Source organism: Panthera leo, chromosome A2 (genome assembly GCF_018350215.1).
Source record: "Panthera leo isolate Ple1 chromosome A2, P.leo_Ple1_pat1.1, whole genome shotgun sequence".
Taxonomy (NCBI): domain Eukaryota; kingdom Metazoa; phylum Chordata; class Mammalia; order Carnivora; family Felidae; genus Panthera; species Panthera leo.
In genome coordinates this window covers 105,860,914-105,867,341 of record NC_056680.1, presented here as the reverse complement: position 1 = coordinate 105,867,341, position 6,428 = coordinate 105,860,914, and the positions used below count along the sequence as shown (strand labels likewise).

Below are 6,428 nucleotides of genomic sequence, written 5' to 3'. Positions count from 1 at the left end.
GACAGTTGCCTCGGGTGGTGAAGTCTGAGGGCTGGTTGAGTCTTGCTGCATGTGCCTGTTTCCCTGCCCAGCCTGGCTATGACCTCCATTTTCCTCAGTTCCGTTTGCTATGTGTGCACATTCCTGTTCAGATTCTATGCCAGTTCACCTTTGCAATTATGGTTTTATTAGTCTCATTTTAAGTATATTTTGTATTGTAATTCCATTTCTCTTTCCCCCCAGGGCCATTTTCCTTCTATCGAATACATAGGCATTAATCATTTGCCACAATTTCTAGGGATAATAAGTGATAAGAATTTGGTTCTTGTCCTTAGGGAGCTCACAACCCAGCAATCATACAGCAAAACTAAAGTTAGAGCACAAATAAACTTTTGCAATGTCATATTTCAACTTTTTTATTCCTAAATTCCTCTAAATGAATTCCTTAATACTCACAGTTCCCTCCCCGCCCCCACCCACCCACAAGACAAAATCATTAGTCACCATTCATCATTAGCCTGCCTTTATTTTTAATCTATTGCCATATCCGTTAAATAAAGGACTATATGATAACACACACACACACACACACACACACACACACACGGGTGCCTTATCTTAGAAATTATTTTCTTTGACATCCTAGTGAGGTCAATACTGCTTACTCCATTTTTGATAAGACTCCAATATCTTTTAAAGGAATCAAACATATGTTTTGGCAGTAATTCCACACCCAAACAAGAATGAGCTAACCTCAAAAGCCTTGAATTATATGTATGTGGGAAAAGCATTGCAAATATAGTGTTTACAATTGAATTGCCTTTGTGTAATTGAAATATTTACTTAATAATGGTGTCCCAGTACTTTCTTACCTGATAGAACACGAAAACTACAATATGCCTAGTATACAGAATTATACAGCAGAGTACCTTTTCTACTGCATGACTAAATATCTCTTGCTATAGCAGCCAGGGTCATGACAATAGTATCTTCTTGTCAAAAGAAGCACTTCCATTCACAGTGAAGTGCTCCAGCAATGAGATGTACTCTATATATCTTGTCACCTTCAGCCTTTTGTACCAGAGGTGGTTGGAGAGTCAAGTCAAGCCAATTCACATACTTTATCCCGAGAATGTGCAATTTTGGACCCTGACATATGGAAAAGGGAAGTATAGAGATTTGCCTGTCAATGGCAATACTTTGCCAAGCAGCCCATAGCTGGCTGCTTGTAGAGGCCACTGGAAGAATCCTTGATTACAAAGCTTTTTAAATACCAATTGTTTACTTCTTCCAGGAAGTCAAAATAGATGACATTATCATGCTAATACATTGTTATCTCTGTTTGAGTTTGTGAGAAGTAATTGCTTTGAGACTATAATAAAATAGTAAACATTTAGAACTGAAATCAATCTTAGTTATTTAATTCAAATCGTTAAAGATGAGAAAACTGAAGCATAGAGAAAATACTTTGCCCAAATTTATGAAATTTATATTTTAAGTTAGCATTTTCTCAGTACAGTGTTATGACATGAAAGCTGATATATTTCATCTTTTAAAGAATATTATCCACAAACTGACTTAATTTGTTATTTGAATTGAAAAGTTGACCTCCAATGACATGATAAAATATTACTTCTTTGATTTTGGTTGCTAGAAATCGCATTTGAAAAATGACATTTGGTCAGATGTTTGAATTTTCAGTGATACAGACTTTGTTAAAAATTTGCCACATTGAAAAAAATTTGCTACATTGTTTTCGAGGTTCATTAGGCATAGCTCCTTATATCTGATACTGACCAAATGGCCAAGAGAGTCAGTGAAAAATGGCAAAGGATATGACTGTGTTATTATTTTTATGAGGATAAAGGCAAAATATGTTTCATTATTGAGTTGATTGTCTCTGACAAGAGGAAGTGTCCCCAGTAAGAAGTCCGAGGAGCAAGGGTGAGGTTTACAGCAAAGGAACTTACTTGGATTAATCTGTATTTCCTTATCTAAATTTTGTAATACATGCACCAAATACCAAATACATATTACTAAATCTTAAAGGAAATAAAGTTCATCAAGTGTGTGAAAAAGCTAAGGAAATTGTAGGAAAAATTACAATGATAATAAGAGGGGATACGTACTATTAAATGTTAAAATAATTGATAAACCTACTGTAATTAAAATAGCATATTCCAATATGACAAATAACAAGGTAGAATTCAGAAATAAATCCAGGCAGAGATGAACATTTAATATATTATTTTCAAATAAGCGAATTAAAACTGAAACCATTTACTAAACCTTGTTGGAACAATTAGCTATCAGATTGTAGGAAAATAACACATACCTTTAAATGAATTCTAGGTAGATTGAAAACATAAGAGGCACCAACAAAGAAGTGATATAAGTACTAGAAGAAAATATATACCACTGTATTAGCATAGGTGTGTGAAACACCTTCCTTTGATTGGCATAAAACTCTAACATTATAAAATGAAAGACTGACAGATTTAATGATAAAAATTTTGATAAAGTACACCATGATATATATATATATATATATATATATATATATATATATTAGAGAAAGAGAGGGCATGAACAGGGGAGAGGAGCAGAGAGGGACAGAGCAAGAGAGAGAATCTTAAGAAAGCTCCATGTTCAGCCATGTTCAGTATGGAGCCCAACATGGGGCTCGATCCCAGGAGATGGGATCCTAACTTGAGGTGAAATTTAGACTCAGTGGCTCTAATGACTGAGCCACTGAGATATCCCACCAGGAATACGTTTAGTAAAAAGCAGTCAAAAACTAAAGCATGTAGATAAAATAATAAAGATGTAAGCAGCAGTTTCTGAAAGAAAAACATAGGTACAGTAGAGGCTGAACCAAGATCAACAAGTTTATCTTAAAAGAAACCTGAAGAAATATACATTCCTCCAATAAGATTGATGAAGGAAAAAAAAAAAGACAATTTGGAAACAGTACATAGTCAGGGATAGAATAAAGGATAAAATTAGTAAACAAGCATAAGGAAATACTTTATTAATATTAAAAGTATATATTAAATAGAAAATTCCTAGAAAAAGAAATCTTAGCAAAATTGACTTCCAACACATGAAACAGAACCCTGAATACTTATATACCACTAATTAAAACTCAATCATTAATTAAAATTTTCTTACAAAGGAAACACTGGTCCCAACCAGATTTTAGGCAAATTCTACCAAATATTTCTGAAACACATAATTCATAACATTAGTAGACTCACCCAAATAAAGACTAATTATGCTAAGACTGGGTGTCAGAAGGTAATTATAAACAAACAAACAAAAACTATCACACATATACAATTCAATATCCCAAACAAAACATTTGGAAAGTAAATGCAAGAGTCTACAAATAAAATAATCGATAATTAGCAAGTTAGGTTACCCCAGGGATCCAAGAGCATCAGCCCTAAAATAATTTCAAATTTTGTTTACACATTAATAGATGAAAGAGAAATTAAAAGAAATCTTCTCACTAGATGCAAAAATAAAAGCTGCTGGAACATTCAAAAACCATGATGAGAACTCTTAGCGAACTTGGAATAGAAGAGAACTCACCTATGAAAGGTATGTTTGAAAAACACGGTAGTCATCTGATTCGATAATAAGAAGTTAGGAACTGGATTAGAGAAGCTACAATCCGACGGCCTGTTGGAGACTGTTCATACAGACTCAGCCCATTATGCATACCTTTTCCTGAATCCTAAATATTGTTGGTAGCTTGAAATTAGCCATGGTAGAACTGCTTGCATTATAGAAATTGGCAAATACTACACATCAAGGGTGGGGGTAGTGAAGGGAGGCAGAGCAGGAGGGAGATGTGTTGTTGGAACACCATTGAAGACAGGGCCGAGTTAGATCAATTAAAGAAGAAAGAGAAAGAAATGAGATAGCATTTGGGAGGTAAGAAATAATACAGTCATTACTTAAAATGTTATGATTGCCAACATAGAAAACACAACCAATACATGGACAATCTATTTTAATTAAAAATAGCACTTAGCTTTTTTTAAACATGAGTAATCACTGAAAAGAAATGAACTACAGCTACAAATACCAACGTGCATTAAACTTTAGAAATACATCATTGACTGAAAACAAGATACAGAAGAATACAAACAATGTAATTCCACATTTATAGAGTTCAAAAACAAGCAAAATTCAGCACCTTATTGCCTAGGAATACATACATATGTGGTAAAACTATATTTTATAAAAAACAAGGAATGAAAAAAATCAAGATAATGATTATCTTTTGGGAGTGGAAGCAGGTAAGAGGTTGTGATTAGGAAATAGCACACAGAGCTCTTTCATAAGAAAAATAAATGGAAAAACTAGGCAGGTGGAAAAATTTGCAAGAAATATAACAGATCTACTGTTAAGACATAAATATAAATGTAGATATAAAATTTGCCAAATCAATAGATATAAAATCAATACAAAAAAATTAAAAAATGGGCAAAGGTTATGTAACAATGGTTACTCAAACTAAAAATTAAATACCAATTGAACTTTTTTTTGCCCCATCAGAGTTAGAAAATTGAAAAATATTTTGACATGGAATACTGGAGAAAAAATATTCTCAAGAACTCTTGGTCAAATTATAAACTGACAGTCTTTCTTGGCAGGTATATTTTTCTCTTATACAACAAGTCTACTTACAGAATTATGTTCTGTGGCCAAAATAGTGTAAGTTGGTGCTTGTGTGTGTGTGTGTGTGTGTGTGTGTGTGTGTATGTGCACGTGCGCACGTGTGCATGCATACCATTGATTGTAATGGAAACAAAACATAACAGAAAAAGCATCCTGAAAGCCTATTAATAAAGAAATTATTAAACAAAATAGAGGCACATTCTGCATACTATTAAAAATGAGATAGAACTACTTATGTTGGTCTGAAACAATGTCAGTGATACAGAGTATGAAAATCAAAATACAGGGTGTGATGCCACTTAATGGGTTGAATAAAAGACCAGAGTGTTGGGAGTTGGTTCTGGTAGATATGAAATAGTTACAGTGATTGTCGCAGAGGCTTGGGGGTAGAGGAAGAGTTAGGGAATTTTCACTTCTTACTTGATATATTGCCCCTGAATTGGTTATCATTATGGAAAGTTGTTCACTCGTAATAAAATATATGAACATGGACTAACAAAAATAACAACTAGTGTTTACTTCTCAGATAAGTGAGGGGGTGCTTGTTGATTCTGAGGACTATGAAGTATTTGCATCATGGCTTAAGTGTTGAAAAAGATACGTGCATTAGGGGCTAGAGTTACGTTATCATCTTAATTTCCAATACTTTTTCTGTTTTGTGAATATAAATAAAATGCTAAGCATTTTGGTTATTAGTAACTGAAGATAACAGCAACCAGGAAGGAAACTCCATTTAAAGAATCTTAAAAAAAAAATAAAAAACTATTTTGATTTTCAAAACTTCTAAAGATGTAGAAAAAGAAATGAGAAATAATTACTTATATTTCTATACATATATTAGGAAATACAAGTGACTATATGTGTCTATATCACTTTATATATATATTTATAATGCATTATATAAATTAAATATATATACATAAAATTTATTTCATTATATATATTTCATTATATAAATATACATTTCATTGTATATATATGTGTGTGTGTGTGTGTGTGTATCCAAATTAGAGTTTCATTTACAAAGTTCATCAAAAAAAGAGCACTGCATAGGTTGGTGATTTTGTCACAAAAGATTGGCATAATAAGAATCTAGGAGAATTTGGAAAGAAGAATGTAAATTCTCTAGACAGATTGTCCAGTTTGGAGAATACAGGAAAATGTTATTAATAGTTGTATGACGACATACACCTGCATAACTAGAAATTCCTCAAGTAAATAAGTGCCAATTCTGACAGCCAGGGGATTTTCACATAGGAAAATCTAGGCAGACAGACATGCATGCATGCATGCTGTTGTCCTCTCCAGCAAAGCTGGAGAAATGCATGGGACTAAGCCAAGGATGCTTCCTGAGCCCCAGCAATTCCCTTCTCCTGGCTTAACCTGCCTCAGTAAAGTGGCATGCCCACAGCAAGTGATACTCGATGCAAAGTCTGACTGTGGAAGGAATGCCGTTCAGACTTTGCTATTCATAACGTTTCCTGTTTATGCTAAATTCAGCGCTTTGGATTGACCTCATTTACTTGTAACCTTCATGATTCCATTTGAAAATGCTTTCTTATAATTAATCTTTTATTGACAGTTTGATTTTATTCTTTCTGTGGTCTTCCATCTACTAAATTTATAATACAAAAGTCTTGTTACTATGTGAGTAGGGAGGGATTCATAAAAATGTGGATATCTCTCTATCAATAACATTCACCATTATCACACCGGAGCCAGTCCCAGGTAAAAGCTAAATACAGAAGTAGGAGACACAA

The 6,428-nt window shown here is 33.4% G+C and overlaps 1 long non-coding RNA gene across 1 annotated transcript in view; it reads right to left on the bottom strand.

Annotated features, from left to right (window-relative positions):
* Positions 1-2,314: 2,314 nt before the first annotated feature.
* LOC122213488 overlaps positions 2,315-6,428 on the bottom strand; it is a 46,747-nt gene continuing 42,633 nt past the window's right edge. The window contains exon 5 of the long non-coding RNA XR_006199541.1: positions 2,315-2,377. This is a non-coding gene — a long non-coding RNA (uncharacterized LOC122213488). The remainder of the gene's footprint in view (positions 2,378-6,428) is intronic.